The sequence below is a fragment of the Marmota monax genome, unplaced genomic scaffold (assembly GCF_021218885.2).
Source record: "Marmota monax isolate L192 unplaced genomic scaffold, Marmota_monax_Labrador192_F-V1.1 WCK01_AAM20220418_F8-fsc00692, whole genome shotgun sequence".
NCBI lineage: Eukaryota > Metazoa > Chordata > Mammalia > Rodentia > Sciuridae > Marmota > Marmota monax.
The window spans coordinates 70,887-92,331 of record NW_026692348.1 but is presented as its reverse complement, the minus strand read 5'-3'; the positions used below and the strand labels follow the sequence as shown (position 1 = coordinate 92,331).

Here is a 21,445-nt window from a genome sequence, read left to right as displayed (position 1 = left end):
AGACTGTGAACCTTAGCCTGAAGCCTCAAGTCCATAAGTACTGGTGCAGAATGTAGGAGGTGAGTTAAAGCTACATGTGTGGAAAAGATGTGAGGCTAGGAATCAGCTGAATATATGAATATTAGCATGTATTTGTCTTTGATGGCAATGATTTTGCATTCAACTTTGTGCCGCTCAGAATATGTGAAAACAGATTTAAAGAAAAAATAGATTTTTATAAAACATTTGAAAAAGTGAAAAAGTGTATAGTCATGGAATTTTGACTCAATGTGATTAGTACTATATTAAAAATACATTGATAAAATAATCAGTATTGTAGCAGGTTAAATTGTGGATACTGCATCAAAGGAAATCTGCAGGGATATGTTACATATGGTATGTTCTTATTCATAAAATACAAACTGTGTGTATTGTCTTGAATAATAAAGATAATAATAATAATAATAATAATATAGGCATATTTAATGTCCTCTCATAAGGCATGTGACTCAAAGTGTTCTATGTGAAATGTTCTTCCCTTCATGTCTATTTCTATTTTAGGTTTCATAAAGTAGTTATAATGTGGTTCTGTGAATAATTGCATTACATTAAGAAAAGCATAGTGGAAGGAATTTGAGGGATTGCAGAACATATAAAAATAGTACAATGATCCTTCTTTTTATTCCATAACTGTTCTTGCTTCATACTAATTTAGCATGCTTAGATCCCATGGAGTTTCACTGTAACTACTTGTACAAGATGTGCCTCAGACCCTTGTGTGTTTAAAGTGCAGTCCTAATTCAATAGGTAATTTTAACTTCTTAGTAGTATTATAAGCTTTTACCCAAATACATGTATAATATGTGCCTAGAGTGTAGAATTCATTCATTTACACATCCATGCATCTACTTATTCACTAAACGTTATGGAGGATCTGCTATGTTCTAGTGTTCCATCTGCGTGGATTTCACTTTAAAGTGAAACAGACAATGACACAATGATAAATGGTAAGAAAGTAAGTGAAGTATCTGTTATGTTATAGATACTCAATGAAATTTTAGGGTTTGCCATTATTCATAAAGACCAATAAGGAGGATAAGGGGAATGACTCAAGTGAAAAAAAAATGTTGTTTCTCCAGAGATTAGGAGAATAACCTACAAACAATCAGTAGAAGAGAGCATTGAAAGAACTATGTAGCCATCAAAACCAATGAATTTCAGAAAAAAAAATCTGAAGCAAATAAAAACCACTATAATTCCTCAGGAAGCAATGTCTCATCTTTGGAGGTTTTGAGGTAGACTAAATTGACCACCTGAGAATGACGTGATAGAAATATTTAAAAATAACAAAAATAATCAGGACATATCGTACTTAAGTTTGTTTCAACCTCAAATTGCAGTAAATACCAAGAGGAGGTAACAGCATTTATACTTTTCAATAATTATGAATTATTCCTTTATAGAAAATGTTTGAAGAGAATGGTATGTCGGAGCATGGGAAGGACACTGGAATAGGAAATTCAGAAATAGCTATGAAACAACAGAAAAAAAATAACTTGATCAATTTGATGAGTCATTCATTTTTAGAGATTTAAATTCTCAGAGAGGCAGGTGAGGCAGGGAAGAAATTCATGAAACCCATGATGACGATTTCCTTGAAAATAAGTACCTCATTAAACTATATTTCATGCAAAAAAAGAAATCTAACCTTGTCCTTCCCATCAGGTAAGTGCTCTCTGGTGATGCTAATTTTGCTATTTGGAAATATTTCAGAGCTAATAGCAGTTGTGTTCTCCCCCTCTACACTTGCTTATTATGCCATCTGTACAAATTTCATAGTCTATTATATGTGGAGTCAATGAAGGCTTGCTTATGAATTAATGTAACTGCCAAATGTATTTTCCAGGATGATCTTTATTGATAACCAGTAGGTCTCTGAGTATTTGCTCATTTCATTCTGCCTCACCCAAAGTGGTCTACTTTTTTTCTGAATCAACTTGCCTATTTTATCTCAGGAACCAAGGAAACCAGACTGCTGGAGTGACATTCATCCTCCTGGGCTTCTCAGAATTCCCAGAGCTCCAGGTGCCCCTGTTCCTGGTGTTCCTGACCATCTACACAGTTACTGTGCTGGGGAACACAGGCATGATCCTGGTCATCAGGGTCAACCCCAAACTCCACACCCCCATGTACTTTTTCCTTAGTCACTTGTCCTTCATCGATTTCTGCTACTCGACTGTGGTTACTCCAAAACTATTAGAAAATTTGGTGGTAGAAGACAGAACCATCTCCTTCACAGGCTGCATCATGCAGTTCTTCTTTGCCTGCATATTTGTGGTGACAGAGACATTCATGTTGGCAGTGATGGCCTATGACTGATTTGTGGCAGTCTGTAACCCTCTTCTCTACATGATTGCAATTTCCCAGAAGCTGTGTGACTTGTTAGTTGGTGCATCCTACTCTTGGGGGCTAGTCTGTTCCTTGACTCTTACTTACTTTTTACTGAAATTATCATTCCAAGGAAATAATATCATAAATAACTTTATTTGTGAGCATGCTGCCATTGTTGCTGTATCACACTCAGATCCCTATATTAACCAGAAGATCATTTTAGTGTCTGCTACATTTAATAAAATAAGCAGTTTAGTGATCATTCTTGCTTCCTATGTTTTCATTTTTATCACAATCATGAAGATGCCTTCAACTGGGGGTCGTCACAAAGCTTTCTCCACATGTGCCTCTCATCTGACCGCCATTACCATTTTCCATGGGATCATTCTTTTCCTCTATTATGTTCCAGTCACCAAAAGTTCATGGCTCATGGTTAAGGTTGCCTCTGTCTTCTATACAGTGGTCATCCCCATGTTGAACCCCCTTATCTATAGTCTCAGGAACAAAGATGTGAAGGAGACAGTCAGGAAATTAATGAACACCAAATTATGTCACATATTGTAATGTCTGTTTAAGAATACCATGCAGAGGCTGGGGATATAGCTCAGTTGGTAGACTGCCTGCCTCACATGCACAAGGCAATGGGTTCAATCACCAGCACCACACACAAAAAAAAAAGTTTGTTAAAAAATATATCATGCAGAATGGTCCAAGATATCGTAGAATTATCATCAATTTGAAAGTTCAGTTTTCAAAAAGCAACCAGAACATGTTTAACATAATCACCAGTAAATCCATAATTCAATGTCTGTGTAAATGGAAGTTTGGAAAATGAGCCATAAAATTCTAAAAAATACAATAATAAGTCTTTATCTATTTAAGTAAAATTTCTAATCTGGTTTGTCATGAAAAAAAATTAGTTACCACTTTACTCTAAAATAGATCTTTTATTCTTTTTTAGTCATTTTTAGAAATGAATTTATAGAGTTTTTGCAATTTTATGCCTTACTATGAAAGAGAAATATCAAGTGTAATAGAGTAATCTAAGAGTTCATCGACACACAGATAAAAAAATTATAAGAAATATTTTATTCATTGTCATATAGGGAACATTGGTACACTATAAAAGCATAAGGCATATCTCTGCCCCTCAAAGTGAAGATTTTAATTTTGTTACATTGTATGGTAAGCGTTAGCATAAATGTTATTTGGTAATTGTATATAACACATCAAAAATTAAAACAACCATACCCTTCATAATTAGATATTTCTAAATCTGAATTTGTCATTCATGTGAATATTTATTTATATATTATATACCTACATAACAAAATAAAAGAATTTCAGTGATAAATAACACACTTTTGATTGATTGATTAGGTAGCCATGCTTATATCAGTCAGACCTTTTCTTGATTAACCTGTTTTTATCTGGTCTGATTGGGCAACTTGTCTCTCCTCTGCAGATCTGCACAGTGACTGGGTAACTCTTCTGAGTGTTTGTGAATCACTGGAGTAGTATGAGTATTTTCTTCCAGTGTCAATCACAAAGAGGTACTAAAACAAAAGCTAGCATGAGTCTCCTTCTGCCATGTTTGCTGACATGCTATTAACCAATGGAAATCATAGTTGAGCCCAAAATGAATAGTTGAGTCATTAACAGGAGCAAGTGTATCTACCTATTATGAAATTGAAAGGTTATGTGGCATAGTGTATATGGAGGAAGACAAAAGAATTGTGCTCAATATTTCAATATATCTAAGTTATTGATAACTTTTCAATGGGAAAAATATCTTTCTGTGTTCCAGAAAAATATAGTTGTGCTAGGTCTATAAATGTTTTCCATAAATTGATGAACCGTTGATTTGGTGAAAATAAATGACTGTCTTAGTCACATGCTGATCATGGTTGATTTTCCATAGGAAAGTCAAAGTCTTGGAATAATTTTTACGTTACATGATTCCAATCTAACAGCAGCCTGTAAAATAGTTTCCTGATGTCTCCTAAATTGTAAGCCTTTCATTTTCAAATAAAAAATAGAAATTTCTTTACTTTAAAGCTTTACTAGCAAACTGCATAACCTAACCTACTTATCCAATAAGCAATACATAACATTTACAACATGTCAACAAACTATAGGATTATATAACTTATCTTTCACAGGTCTGTCAATCTGATGTCATACACAATTCATTAAATGTTCTAACCAATATTGCACAATATTAATAAAATCATTTTGAATACAGAGGAAAAAATGTACATGTGGAGTGTGAACATAATATAAAATAAACTATGTTTGACATATTGCTTAAGTTCTTATGTTTAAAATCTTAATTTTTTAAAAAATACAGGTGATAGTTATATGGTAAATTATAATTTAAGAACTCTATTAAGCCTTTTGTTATGCTGGGGAAAATAAAACTCTAAAGAAAAATACCTAGATAGTTACAATCTCTAGATTGTTTAATTTTGAAAATGCCAATGAATGAATGGATATTTGATTCTACAAATGTGACAGAATTCTTCAAAAAATTAGAGATTATCATTTAAAACTGCATATATACATTTTAAATAACAAAGAATGTGACTTTTCAAATATATGTGATTTCCTTGTGTATTCTAAAAAGTAATTTTGATGGGCTATCTGTTTCTAGGTATCAATTACTTATCTCAAATTCTCAGTGATCTGGATAGGTGCACCTTTTTGGTTTTGTTTCCACAGCCTATGACAAGAAACCTGGTGAAAATATTCACCAGACTAAAGGGTGAACACACAGAATTAGTAGTCACTTAGTGGAGGAATGATATTTATGATGAATGTACAACACATCAAATAAATATAAAATTTCACTTCAGGCTTAGTCATTAACAGGAGCAAATGTCATCATCTTTTTTTGAAGTGAAAATCCTATAGCCTACAATAAATTATTTTAATGTGGAAAATTCAGTGTTTTTGATATATTGTGTTGTGCAATTCATACCTCTGCCTATTTCCAAACTACTTTGTTTTTCACCTGAAAGGAAAAGGCTATACACCTTGAGTAGCATCCTGTACCCATTAGTAGACCCACAATCACTACAGCCTGCCTACCACCAAGGTCCATTTGGGGCCTGAGGTGTCTGTAGTTACCCAGGGGTTGTATACATCAGAACACAAATCTATCCCACCAGAGTTTCAGATGTCCATCTGATGCTGGGAAAGGTCTAAGAGAGTGCCACTGATAGATTGCAGTCAGAGATGAGTGTCACAGGGTTTTCCCCAACCATTAGTTTTTACTAAAGTGGGCATAGTACTTGATTACAAAGAAAAGACCTCCACTCACTTTACTCTCCTTCCCCCAAGGATATACTTCTCTCTCCTTGATGTACCTTCTGGGATTCCAGGTAGGGGTGACAGATTCCAGCTGGCCACCATAGCAGGTCTACAGGTTCTATCCTGAGAGAGTAGCCTGGAGTCAGAAAACATGGACTTCTGACCACTTCTAAGTTTTAAGCTGGACCTGGTGCTGAGGTCAAAAGTAAAGTACCTCATACACTCCCTTTACTTCCCTAAATTATACTGTGCCTTTTTCCATACCACGGTATCTGGGATTGGGGGAGAAAAATGGAAGCAATGTGAGACTGCACTTCAAGATCTCTTCAATGCATTTTTTCCCCTATAGTATTCTGCTAAAAGAAGATAGCATTTCTATTTTGGGATCTTTAGATAATTTAAAAGTTCTTTTTTTTTTTTTTACATGAATACTCTTTTCAAAGTAATGTTTCTGTGGAGGGATAGGTTGGAGAGACCTACACTGCCATCTGGCTCTGCCATCAGAACATCTCAATGAGATGTTTATAAACACTAAAAGTGTTCAGAAATGTTGACCATGGATCATAAAATATTTGGTACATTCAATAAGGTCTCTAGAATATAAAAATTGGAATTTTATATTGATGTTTATATTAGATAATTTGTGATTTGGCAATCCAGTTAGTTTTCTGTCTTTTAGTGGGAAATAAAAGCACGTAAGAAAAAAATATGTAGCTGCAAACTACACATTAAAATTCCTTTAAAGTATAATGTACTTTCATTTTGGTAAATGTTTGTGAATGAGCAACTTATTTACAGAAACGAAACGTTTTCCCCAGAAAATTCTCAGATTCTCCTTTTAATTTGAGAGTAAACATTTTAACTGTAAAGCCCAATGCATTTGAAGTAATATAATTTACATCATTAACGTTGGATTAAGTGATGGCTACAGGCTATTTTTATTATAAATGTCTTTGTTTGATATTATTCTATAAAACTTTTGGGTATAGGATGGATAAATGTGAGAGGTTTTTTTTTTTTTTTCCTTTGAAGATGTGTGTCAGAACATTTTCTGAAAATACACATAATGATTAACAAAGTTATATATATTGTTGTAATTGAAGTATAGGGTTTATGTTTGAAAAGTTAAACTAAAATGACTTTGGCTAGATTAAAACAAAAATAGAGAAGACCTAAAAAAATGTTGGCATTAACAAAAATAGAGAAAGTGACATAACTGATACCATAGAAATACAAAGGGTTGTTAGGATGTCTTATAAACAACTTTATAGCAACAAATTAGAAAACCTAGAAGAAAATGATAAATTCATGGCACTTACAACCTACTATCACTGAATTCTGAAGAAATATAAAAGCTAATTGAACCAATAATGAGTAAAAAATTCAGTGAGTAGTCAAAATTACACCATTAAAAATATTGGGTGACTTCACTGCTTAACTCATTAAAACTCTAAAGACTAATTCTATGAAACATTATTATACTGTTACCAAAATCAATAGCAGTACAACAATAATGACAAAACTACAGACAGGTAACCCCTGTAAATATAAAGGCAAAATTTCTCCACATAATGCTGGAAAACTGAATACAATAGCTAACTACAATCATCTGTCTTGATCAAGTGGGAATTATCCCAGGGAATCAAGAATAGTTTAATATATGCAAGTAAATACTTAAAACACATAACTTCAACATTATGAGGACAAAATCCACATAAATAACTTAATAGGTGCATAAAAAGCATTCAATAATATTCAACATACCTTCATTATAAACATTCTTAAGAGATTATGTATAAATGGAACATATCTTGTACTGGTTTTTGTATAACAGAACCACATATTACTTTTTTAAATTGATTTTATTTTTTTAAATACACAATAGCGGAATGCATTACAATTCTTATTACACATATAGAGCATATTTTTTAATATCTTTATATATCAAGAATGTTCACAACAATTCATGTCTTCTTATATGAGAACCACATATTACTGAACAGGAAAAAGTTGAAAACATTTTTCCCAAGATAAAAAAAGAGAAGGATGTCTACTTGTAATACTCTTGTTCAAAATATCTCCTATCCAGAGAAATTACAGAAAGAATTAACATGCATTCAAAATGTTGAGGAAGTGAAATATTCCTGTGTAGAAATAACATGATCTTACATATACTAAAGGTGAAGACTCCATCAATAACTCAGAGCTGGCAATAAAATTCAGTATATTTAAAGTCTACTAATGAGTGCATTATCCTTTATATAAAAATTTCCCTGTATTTTTTGAAATACAGAAATCAATATTTTCAGATACAATAATATACCTAAACATCTTTGGTAACAAATTATTTTCTATTAAGAAAATGAATGATGTGTATATATATATATATATATATATATATATATATATATATATATATGTTATATACATATAGTTATTATATATATAATAACTGTTAGTTAACAGTTATAACAGTTATTATATATCTATATCTATCTATCTATCTATCTATATATAGATAGATAGATAGATAGATAGATAGATAGATAGATATAGATATATAATAACTGTTAACTAACTAATGAAGCCTTAACAAAAAAGTCATTATGTTGGGAAAGCTACATTCAGACACAGAGTTTATATAAGTAGACCTTTGTGATAAAAGAGAGAATATTAAAAAAAGAGAGAGAAGAAGAAATTCAATATGAATTACTAATAGTTACAACTGACTAATTTTATAGATATTTCCATTGCACATGTCTTTATTTTATATCCAAATAAAGTCAAAGGTATTCATTATGTTGTTTAATGAGTAAAGTTTATAGCAAAAACACCACAGAGGTTTAAAAAAGTAATATATAATCAAGATACCACAGGGGACCGTGAATGTTACATCTAATTGCTCAAATTGGAGCCTCTTTGGCAACACTTCAGTGATATTCTCTAATTCCATGTCCCCAAGGTTTGATGATAAATATTTGTGACACTTTGGGTACTAGGACAAAGTATTTGGTGTAATATCTCTCAGTTTCCTTCAAAGGTGGGGACATAAAGCAACATTTGAAACATTCAATGAAATACACTCTGGACTCTACTATTTGGGGTCTGTTCTATTAAATACAGAGGATTGGGGGATTGCATTGATCTCAGGAAAAAGTTCTTCAGTAAATGCAGCACTCGAGAGCTTCTGGATTTAGGTGAGTTCATTCAGTTCTTCTGTTATTTCCCTTTAGTGGGAAAACTTCAAGTTATAATAGTATTCACAGGAGACAAATTGATGTATCAGTCCCAATACACCCAGATCCAATTCATTTCACTAAGGGAGACTTTTGAGTTCTTCTGGTTTTCTCACTGAATATCCACAATTTGTACATGAATAAAATCAACATTTTGGTAAGTAGAGAGTAATAAAAAAAATCACCTTTACAATACCCACAATCTCTGAGGAGGTAAGAGTAACAACTATATAAATGATAGGCTGCAGCCATTGATAACTGTCAATTGTAAACTTTACTCGTTACCTGTACACAGGAGAGAAAGAAAAGTGAATATAGTTTACATTGAAAGTGGAAAAATAATGCATTATACAAGTGAGAATAGAACAGGAAAATATACTTTGTGCAAATGAACATGTGCTATGTAGCTGGTTGATAAATATATCATCTAGAAAAGATTGTGTTAGGCTAGTAGTTATGAGATTGGATATCTAGATATGGACCACTTTAGATAAAGAAGACAGAACACTGGAAATTTCATGCTTTCATTGATAAATATATTTGAATCCTTTAAGCCACTAATGTCAGTTTAAAATGATTATGGAAAGTTATTCTCATAGTGCTCCATAGAATAATTAGATTGGTAGAAAGGTGTCAGGGAAGTACAGCCATTAGACTAGCATTGTGTTGCAAAGAGAGAGAAAGATTATTTGATGAGCAACCAGTCTTTGTGTGATACATCTTTCCTACAGAACAAAGCCTGTGCAAGTGAAGAGTGTGTGATAGATATTACATAGGGCTCTAGGAAGAGTGACGTGGTCTTAGATTAACTGCCCAACTGAAATCCTGCAGTGCTTCTGTTGTGCGGGTTCAGGGACAAAAATATAATTCTACACTGTATTCCCAAGTGCCTACCTGTGGATAGTTGCTGCTGCTTGGGACTGACTTTCCCAAGTATATACAGTTTTTAAACTATGCTACCTTCTCATGTTGTAACGAATATAGTGCTGCACATCTACTCTGAATCACACCATGTTGCTTATGCTTTAAATTTATTACAGAGGTTTCTAACTAGTGGTTTAAATTTTATATTTTTAAGATCCTCATTTGACTGTCATTGAAATGACTTTGGCATTGAGGAATATCATGATGTCCTGTTGGTAATGGGTCTGTATTCTGATACTTGTTTTTGACAAGGCTTTAAACTTGAGTCAAAAAAGAATGTATTTTTTCATGACTTAAAAAAAAACATAAGAATTTCTAGTATTTTCACAGTTTCTATTGTTTCTCATCTTCTGAAATTTGCCATATTAGAAAATGAATAGATTTGATTAATTATAGCTTTCACTATTTTATCCCAGCACATTTTACATTTTGGTGTGATCACATTTTACTGAGTAATATAAAATTCTGGGAAGGAGATATTGTTAAAATTTTCAAGACTAGTTCAATATAAAGGGAAATGTTTAGTATTGCCATAGCACAACTCCAAAATGTGTTGAAATATGGAGTGATAAAAGACAGTGAAAAGGAAAACAAAAGAACTAATAAAATTCTAAATTCATTATTTTACAGGTAGGTTAACACTTTACAAGTTTTTGAATGGTTCTGAGCTAATTCCATCAGAACTCGAGAGGAAAGGCAGTGAAGAAGCTACAGAAATCTGCTGTATGTGTTCTTCCTACAGAATTGTATTTACTAACAGATTCAGGCAAAAATATAGAAGCTCTTCTCAGGAAACTTCTGTTTAAATAGTGAAACTTATTTTTTGAACATAGCAGAATATATTCTATTTTTGTTCTTCTTGTCTTTGTTTTCAATTATTTGGATTTCAAAATTATTTGCTATGCAGATATGATGTAAATAAACAATAATTTTTAAAATAATGCAGCAGCATTAACCCAATATTTTCAGCAAAACTTTTTAATTGAGACTAACTATACCTCTTCACATTTCTTCCTAACCTTTACTATTGTAATTATTGATTCTCACTTCTTTTCTATTTTATCCATAGGATCCAAGGAAACAAGACTGCTGGAGTGACATTCATCCTCCTGGGCTTCTCAGAATTCCCAGAGCTCCAGGTGCCCCTATTCCTGGTGTTCCTGACCATCTACACAGTCACTGTGCTGGGGAACACAGGCATGATCCTGGTCATCAGGGTCAACCCCAAACTCCACACCCCCATGTACTTTTTCCTTAGTCACTTGTCCTTCATCGATTTCTGCTACTCGACTGTGGTTACTCCAAAACTATTAGAAAATTTGGTGGTGGAAGACAGAACCATCTCCTTTACAGGCTGCATCATGCAGTTTTTCTTTGCCTGCATATTTGTGGTGACAGAGACATTCATGTTGGCAGTGATGGCCTATGACCGATTTGTGGCAGTCTGTAACCCTCTTCTCTACATGGTTACAATGTCCCAGAAACTGTGTTCTTTGTTGGTGGCTGCATCATACTCTTGGAGTATAGTCTGCTCTTTAACATTCACATACTTTTTGTTGACCTTATCTTTTTGTGGGACTAAGTTTATAAATAATTTTGTCTGTGAACATGCTGCAATTGTTGCTGTGTCCTGCTCTGACCCCTCTATTAGCCAGAAAATCCTTTTTGCTTTTGCCACATTTAATGAAATAAGCAGCCTGGTGATTGTTCTTACCTCCTATGTTTTCATTTTTGTCACTGTCATGAAAATGCCTTCAACTGGGGGCGCTACAAAGCCTTCTCCACATGTGTGTCCCATCTTACCACCATTACTATATTCCATGGTACCATCCTTTTTCTCTACTGTGTTCCCAACAACAAAAGTTCATGGATCATGGTCAAGGTTGCTTCTGTCTTCTATACAGTGGTCATCCCTATGCTTAACCCCTTGATCTACAGCCTCAGGAACAAAGATGTGAAGGAGACAGTTATAAAACTAATCAATACCCAATTATTTTGTCATAAAATGTGATTTCAGAAGCTTTTTTTTTGAGCACTGCTGTTCTATTTTACTAACAAATCAAATATTAACAAATTAAATATGTTTAAATGTATCTTTCTTCACCTAATATTTCAACATCTGTTTATTCTAATAAAGTGAATTTTAAAATTTGAATATTATTAGAAGTGAAAATTTATATCATTACAATATTATCATACTTAAATAAAAAATATTTGTTTTAACCTATTTTTCCATGTGATTGTTCAGGAAATCTTTCAGTTCAATTTTTGTCTTATAAAGTGTGATATTTTAAGATGATTTGAAGAATTTTACTTTACAATGAGGGAGCTAATCTCATCATTCAAAATTTATACCTAAATAGCTATTCAAAATAAAATAATATAAAAATGAGTCATTTTGACATTGGATAATTTGTAAGCAACCAAAATAAAAACAAAATAAATTACACAAATTCTTACAAAGGCTAGAATATAGTGTATAAAAATTTTATTTGGCATTTGCAAAAGGAAGTGATATAATTTTCAAATATAGAGCCATCATTCTAGACTGGTACTTTATGTTGATGTGTTTTTTTCATTAATTATTTGTTGTTAAATATTTCAGAGGTGATTTTAAATTCATTTTGTTTTTCTCCAATTTCCTCCATTAAAGTACAATATATGACACTGATATTGATGTAACAAACAGATACTATTCAGGCATCAGTTACTTGCTGATAATATAAAAGCAAGCATACCCTGCAGTCATATTCACTAAACAGTTGTATCAATGACTTGACTAAAATATTTCTGCTGATATAGGTTGAATTCTTTGGCTGCAAGAATGAATTAACTTGTCTAATGAACCTTCAGCCCTTCAGCCTACATGTCTGTTATTTTCTTGGACTTCTTGAGTCACAACTGAATTTACTATACATTAAAGATACTTGGAGCTTTCCTGGTTATCATATGTTAATATGTTTTGACTCAGAGTAAATTACATAGCTAATCCACAAATTCAATGGTGAAAATATTACCTGCTTTTTCCAAATCAGAGAGACAGAAGGATTTCAGCTTTTCCCATTCTGAACAATGTCAGCTGTTAAACAAGACTTTTATTATGTAATTGTGTATTCCTTCTTCACCTAATTTGATCCATACTACTTAACATAAATGGTTGTTGAATCTTAAAGTGTTCTTTCTGCATTTATTGAGATGGCCATATGGTTTTCATCCTACATTCTGTTGATGTTGTATGTCACGCTAATACTCTTCTTGCTATTCTTGCATTCCTGGGTTAGATCAAACTCAAGCATGTAAAATAGTCATTTTAATATGCTACTTTAATTCTAGTTGTTGATTAATAAAGGAGGGGGAATCATTAAATGTTCCATTCCAGTTTCTCTATATGTAGGAATGTGGGTGCAGAAGCATGTTTGCAGTTCAATAATGATGCTTCTTATAAAAAAAAATTTAAGAAGTTTGAGTATGCACCATGGAACACTTGTATAATAAATAAAGTTACTAGGTTATAAGTTGGAATGTTATATTTACATATTTGTTTTGATGTTTTTACGTTTAAACATGGAAATCTAATGAGTTTTTTAATAGTGGGAAATTAAGCAAATACAAAAATAGTTGTAAATTCAATCAAAATAGTATATATTTTTAATTTTTGTTATTTAGTTAAATATGACAGTAGAATGTATTTTGACATATTATACATATATGGAGTATAACTTTCCATTCTTTTTATTGTACATGATGTGGAGTTACACTGGTTGTATGTATATGGACATAGGAAAGTTATGTTCAATGCATTCTACTGTCTTTCCTGTTCCCATTCCTCTCCCTTCTCTCCATTCCCATTTGTCTGATCCAAAGCCCTTCTATTCTTCCTCTCCCACCCCCATATTATGTGTTAGCATCTGCATATCAGAACATTTGACTTTTGGTTTTTGGGGAATGGCTTATTTCACTTAACATGAAAGTCTTCTGTTCCATCCATTTAGAGGCAAATACTATGATTTCATTCTTCTTTATGGCTAAGGAATATTTGGTTATTTATATATACCACATTTTTTCTCTACCCAGTCATCTGTTGAAGGGCACATAGGTTGGATCCACAACTTACCTATTGTGAATTGAGTTGCTATAAACATTTTTCAAATACTCCTGATGGGATATGTATTGACAGAAATGTAATGTGCCTTTTAAAAAAAATAGTAAATTGTGTTTTCAGTCTGGGAGAAGACATTTTTAACTGTGAAAATACATGTATTTTACATTCTATATGTTATTTTGCTAATTCTTGTTTTAAGTGGTTATTATGGATAGTACACACACACACACACACACACACAACTTTTAAACTATGGGATCTACTAGATATGAAGATGATTTTTAACCTGAAGAGATGTGCAGAATATTTGTTGAGGATACATCCAGTGATAAATATGTTTAAACTGCTTAATGTTTGTTTTTTATTATAGCAGTAATTATAAAATTTGTATATGTCAATTTTGGTATTATGTTGATAAAATAAATGAGGGTTTAATAATTGTATTTCTTTTGGACAAAAATCTCATTAGATGTCTTTTCCTCCTACCAAATATTATAGGATGAAAATCACTAAGAAAGAAAATGGAAAATGCACAGTTGGTTAGGAAATATATTGAGGAACATTATACTCAAGATTCAATATTTCCTGGTCTCTGCACACCAAGTTTATAGAAAAAGTAATATTAAGTATATCTTGTAGTTTCCATGAAACTTGAACTCATGCACTCAGAACACAGAAAACTTGTAACTGTGATGAATAAACAAGGCTTTATTTGTGGATTTGAGAGAAGCAAAATTAAAGATTGATTTTGTAACTGAGTTTTATATCCCCAAACTCATAAGTATATTTACACTGATACAAATAATAAAGTTCTAAAATAAATTTTAACAATATATATAAAATATGATATATATTTATTTTAGGAATTAGAAATTGTCATGCCATTTAAAATTCACTAATAAATCTATTGCATTTTGAAAATAAGGAAAAATCACAGATTTATTTCAATATAAATAGTAAATATTTTGATCAATTTGTACTGATAAACAGAACTGGTAGTGCATACTTATATCACTGTATCTATCAGAATCTGTCTATAAGAGGAATTAAATTTAAAGAATAGATTCATGTCATCATGAAATTTGACAAGTCCCAAGATCTGCAGGACAGTGAGCAGCAGGAAAAACATACTCACAGAAATCAATCGAATAATGTTTGCCCAAATATGTGTACAACCCATGACACAGTCAATTTATATGCAAAATTAAAGTTCACCTACCAATGATAAAGCAATAACAAAAACAAATTTTTTAAGAAAACAAAGAATATAAAAATAATTTGAACTATTATCCCACAGTTCAAGAGAAATAACAATAATAGTCATAACATTTCATTGGAATTGATCAAAATTGACATGATTATAATATTTATTTGTTTCCAATCTGTGTATATACTACAGGTTTGCATGGACTACACTAAATTCTTTTAATACATTTTTAAAAATTGTGTTTAGAGTAACCTGCCTCCTTTTAGATATTTGGTATATTTGATACTATTACAAGTAATAATTTCTAAATACATCATTTAACATGCTATTATTATAGAAACATGCAATCGATTCTTGTTTATTCATTTTGAATTTAAGAGTATGGCAAAAACTAACTATTTTGCTCCCATATATTTCATTTCAACATTGTTGTGTATTTTTATCTGTCAAATATCATATTTTGACAAAAAATAACAGGTATCACTTTGTTTGTTGCCCTCATCTTAACATTTATACTTGTATATATGCAAGTATTTAGAACTATACTGGTACTAGTTCAATGACTTCCTAATAAAATCTGAGAATACTATATTGTTATAGTTAAAAAATTTTTTTTTCACATTATGTATCTTCCTTCTGTAGTTGTTATGTGAACCCCAGTCAATAAAGTTAATCACGTTTGATTTTCTTGAGTAAAGAATACGTACATGCATTGATAATAAATTTTAAAATAAATAGTTCTTTAAAAAATGTTTACCTTATTACATTAGTTCTCTCTTAAAATCAACTAGTGTTTGGAAGTGTTAGAACTACCACTAGTTAATTACTATTTATTGCTCTCATGGAACAGTTATCTAAAAGTTCACAGTGCTTTGACCTTTCTTAAGTCTATGTCCCTTGGCTCTTCCATTCCAGTCTGTCTTGATGATTCCTTTTTACATCCTATCAACTCCCTTCAAATACAGTCAAGTCTCATATCCCAAACAAAATTGAAACTTTCCCAATTTGGATCACAGCATATTATCTTTAAAAATATGTTCCAATACCTTAACTAGTCAACTCAGGGTTTGTTTGTTTGTTTTTAATTTCTCATTGTATCTCACTATATTTGCTGTGGTAGTAAAATTGAAATATATATATATATATATAAAGCTATATCCATCTTTTCATTTTTACACAACTGAGAATATTTTTCTTAAACTTTATTTATTTATTTATTTATTTATTTATTTATGTGGTGCTGAGGATTGAATCCAGTGCCTCACACGTGCTAGCCACATGCTCTACCACTAAGCCACAATCCCAGCACAACTGAGAGTATTTGACACCTTTCTTTTGACAAACTTTATCTTTGATTATTAAGAATCTTATTGAGATACTTCTGTATTTTAACTCAAGGATACACGTTACCACAATGAAAATGTGTACTTCTTATCTGTTTATATATTTCAAATATCACTTCTTTGTTAATATAGCCATAACATGTCCAGAGCTCAGGAAAATAATGCTTTAAAAGTCTAATGAGACTACATATAAGATGATAAAAAAAGTATCTGATACACAGACCCTTAACCAAAACCTACAGGCTGTTTTGGAAAGTATATGTACACTTGTCAACTTAATAATATCGAGAATTAATAGTTTTTAAAAGGTAAACTAATTGCACAATTGCTCCCATGCATACATGGCTTTGGGTGTCTTTATTCTTTTAGTTTTGCTTTATATGTCGGACTGAGATATAAGTAAAAAAGAGAAGAAAAACAAAAGGCTTTATGGTTCTCAGCATTCTATTTTAAAGTGATCATTTGTTTTGATTTAGATGTATTTTTAGTGATTAATCTCTGCTGCAACTTCAACTGATATACTAGACTTAATGTGTTGATGTGGGTCAACCTGCCACAGTGCTTCCAAGGAAACATATTTATTTTGCAAGCTATTCCCAATTCAAAACAGCTGACACTTGTAAAGATGAACATAAAATGCTGCTCCTTTTTTTTTCCTACCAACTTCTCCAACTCTTCCAATTATAACTGTATGAGACTTTTCAATATCTTGAGAAAATCTTGGTAGATTTTGTTTTCAAATGCCAATGCAGATGTGCATTTCTAAGAATTCATAGTCAGCAGTGTGGGTGGTATTTTTATGGGTAATTCTTGGATATAATTATCTTTTTTTTTTTACCCTGACATGCACCTTACAAGAGTAAATTGAGCAGTTACAATAGATGGATTAAAATATCCAGTGGTATGATTTATAGGGTTGTTCTGAAGAATATAGCTAGGTCTATAGTAAAAGACCTGATATTTAACATATGGCAATTTTGTAAACCCCCTTACTGAAGGCATATTCAGAAAACAATATTAAATCCACACTTTGGTTGCATATGAAAAGATGTATAATACAATGTAGAGTCGAATTCTGTCTAAATACTTGTACACACATGCAAACAAATACAATAAGCCTAAAAGTGCTTATAGTATATAATGGTATTGGGATTAGTGCAATAAATATGTTCTTGTTTTTACATTGGTGTTTTTGTGAATTTTCAGAGTTTCATCTCCATACAACAGTCAGGTATTTTTAAGACATATCAATCAACATATTACTTATTTGGTGGAAATTGTACTCCAAGTAACAGAAGAGGAATTTTCTCTAATTATTCTGTTTTTAGTTTTAGTTCTTCACAATAGTCAGGATTCTCCAGGGTTGGTGTCCCTAGAGTTAAGCAGAGAGACATAAACAAAAAGCATGGTCATGGATTATAAGTTAAAGATCTGTCTCTTCCTCAGGGCATCGCTATACTCTCACCAAAATATTTGACAATTGGAAAAGTGCTATTAGTTCCATTCTTTATTGAATTATATTCTGGAAGAGTCACTACCTTTAAAGGAATGTGAAAACATATAAAACATTTTAATTGTAAGAGAGAATGTGCATGTAGTGGTTACTAATGGCAAGACAGGCCACAATTTAAAATGTATATGAAGAGAATCTGTCTTTTGGTGAGTGGCTTTAATGTTAGGCATTTTTTCATTCATATGTGAGATTGGTGTTGTGATATGTGATGTCCAGAAATTGTTTGGGGAGGAAAACACCCAGTGGGGTTGAAGGAGAGTAATGTTTATTTAGTTCAGCTAGTGGTACATATTCAAAGTGCTAAACTCTATTTTCATTGTTCCTGGGATCATTTTGCTGAGATTGAAAGTTTGCCCTTATGTAGCATATGCAAGGGGTTAAAAGTATGTTTTTTTCCTCATGAAATTTTGTGAATTCAGGAAAATAATGTAAAGCACAGGCATGCATATAAAAATATGCGTATTTTTATAAATAGAATTTTTTAAAAAGTTGTATTTTTAATAAATGTGAATTATAAGTGCAAGGAAACTATAGCATGAGAAAAATAATAATATTTAGATAACTATAAAAGTTTTCTTTTAAAATCTATGTAGGGAGATTGTGACTAAATAAGATAGATTAAAACAAAACTGGAGAAATAGAGTCAATTCGGTAGGTTAGAAGAAATAAATATTTTCATAATAAAATTTTAAGATACCCGTGTGAATTGACAGAATTGTTTGTTTGTTCACTTTAAAAGAGTGGAGTCAAAACTTTAATGAACGTATTCAAGGGTTAGTTGGATGACAGTTTTCTTTTTTGTTGTTTTTTAGACAGCAAAGTATGTGCTGTTGAAATGCCTGGGGCAACAGTAGGAGTAAAGAATGAAGGACAGCTTGACATTTCCTTAGTTTTCATTAACTCTGCCTGATTTTACAACAGCCCCAACCTGAGCTTCTGAAAGGATAAGCAAAAGCCAAAGGCACCAAGCAGTCTTGGGAAAACAATGTGAAATGAGGATGATCTAAGCACTGTGGGAGGAGTCCACGGGCACTGGAATTCAAAAGGGAATGTGAATTTTGAAAACCAAATGAGTCAGAATATGAATGTCTAGGACTAGTTTTTCAAGATCCTAAAGTATAAGTGTCAGGTTTGTTGTTCACCAGTAACCCATGGACAAAATTTGACAAGGTAGTGAATTAACCAGGCTCATTTCAAATAGCTAACTACAAAGTGTGCCTTTTTAGAGGTATGGAAATAATAAGTTTCCTGAGTTTCTTCCTTCTTGGCCTTGATAGATTTTCTTGGGATAGTGAAATTGTGTTAGTACTTTAGTGTTGGATAAAGAAGGTTAATGTTATGATAAGAATATTGATCTGACACTCTCAAATATATTCTCTGTATAAGAAAGTAAATAAATGCTAAATAAAGTTGTTTATGCAGACAAAGGAAGAAGACTGCATAAAGTGTCTTAAAATATTTGAAAGTCTATATTGTGAGAATCAGCCTTATTTTCTTTGATCCCCAGAATGAGAGGCTTATGTAATGGTAACCAAAAAAAATATAAGTCAATACTAATAAAGAATATGATAAGGTACATAATTAAATATAGAATTGACTATGGTGACTAGTGTCTTAGTTTCTTTTCATGACAAGGTTTGAAGAGAAGTCTTAAATATGAACTCGAATTTTATTATTAAAATGATCATTAAAACAATTGTTAATGGACATTGAACAGAGCTTGTGAAAAGAGAATTCTCAACTTCTAAACGGTGCTTGGTCTAAAAGGTGTTCAGATCTTGGTTTAGAGACTCTCAGGAAGGGCACTTAGTATGCATTAACCATTCAGCAGAATCCATACTAACCACCAAGAAATTCATCATTTAAGCCAACTTGTAGAACCTTCACTGAGATGATGGTTTCATCAAGCTTCGTTTTATGAGCAGGAGATGGCACTGCAAAAATTTTGACCAGTGCAGTTTTAGCTTAATAAAGTAAGCTAAATTCCTGAATATCAAAACAACACATTTTCATCAACATGTGTGACAAGCTGAATGCTGTTCACAAAGGTCCCTGGCTCTCCTGTGCAATTAAAAGTGCAATAGTACAGCTGTTGCTCTGTTCCAGAACTAATAGTGGTGGCTTTCATGGAAGACTGGAACAGGAGACACATGAGCATAAAAAGTTGCTCCAGTTCTTGTATGTGTTAAAATGCCACATCACCAGTTGTTGGATTTCAGATTCAATCTTTTCCTCAGGTGTAGCTGTGAGAAATTTCTAATACTTTGAATCCTTGTGGATTACAAATATAATTTTAATTATATTTTTTAATTATTCAGTCTTCCATGTTCCTTCATTCCTCCTGGGTCAGCACTCAAAAATGACCTCATGACTAAAGTGTTTTGGATTACTTGGAATGAAAAATTACATTTTTCTTACTCAAAACTGCTGATAATGGGTTGTTTTTTGTGTTTAATATGTACTACAAAATGCATACGTGGAAGAAAGTAATCAATGTGAAAACTTTAAGAAATTTTCCAAATACCCATACAGAAATCATTTTTATTATTCAGCATTGTAAACCTTATAAATTACTATACATTTGATATACAACAGAAAGAAAATGCTTTTCAGTAGAATTGTTCATGGGACCACTTAAAAGTCCTTTTCAGTAGGTGTTTCATCATCATTTGAAAATAGGGTTTTTTGGGCAAGGGACAGTGGGGCACACCTGTAATTCCAGCTACTTGAGAGGCTGAGGATGAATAATTGTGAGTTCTAGGCTAGCCCCAAGACCTTAGGCAGACCCTCAGTAACTTAGTGAGACTCTGCCCCCCAAAATCAAAACAACTGTAGATGGAGTTTAGTGGTACAGCACACATGGATTCATTCCACAGTAAAAAGTAAAAGTAGGTAAAGGAAAATAGGATATGAATAGAATATGTATAAGTTCTTTATATTGATAAAGAAAAGTGAATGTATGACAAGTTATATTCTGCCCCCCTCATTTTTATTCTTTTTTTATTTGCATATTGAAAGTGTTTACTATTTCCAATGACTCTCATGACATTATCATATGAGTAATAAGATCATTTCAATGATGGTCTGACATTTGAACAGGTCTCCTTGGTTGTCATAAAATATTTTAATGTAAAGTCTTCCATGTATCTGATACATTTATAGACAATTTACATTAAAAAATAATGATGATCACTACCACTTTTCATTCCAGATAAGAAAACTACAGTCCTATGAACACAGCTAATTGCTCTGAATCAATGGGCAGCAAGTTATTGAGTAACAACCCAAGAGGAAGCAGAAGACTCACCACTGTAAACTGGCTGCTTTTGTCCTCACTGGGCCACACTGAACATCACCTAAGTCTCTGCCTCTCTAATATGTCAATTACTGCTGCTCCATTTAATTTTCTTCCTCATATTTTTTCTTTAAAGAAGAATC

At 32.1% G+C, this 21,445-nt stretch overlaps 2 pseudogenes; both read left to right on the top strand.

Annotated features, from left to right (window-relative positions):
• Window positions 1-1,298: 1,298 nt before the first annotated feature.
• LOC124090931 (olfactory receptor 5D13-like) lies at window positions 1,299-2,934 on the top strand (annotated as a pseudogene).
• Window positions 2,935-8,850: 5,916 nt separating this feature from the next.
• On the top strand, window positions 8,851-11,853 carry LOC124090936 (olfactory receptor 5D13-like; annotated as a pseudogene).
• The last annotated feature ends 9,592 nt before the right edge of the window (window positions 11,854-21,445 follow it).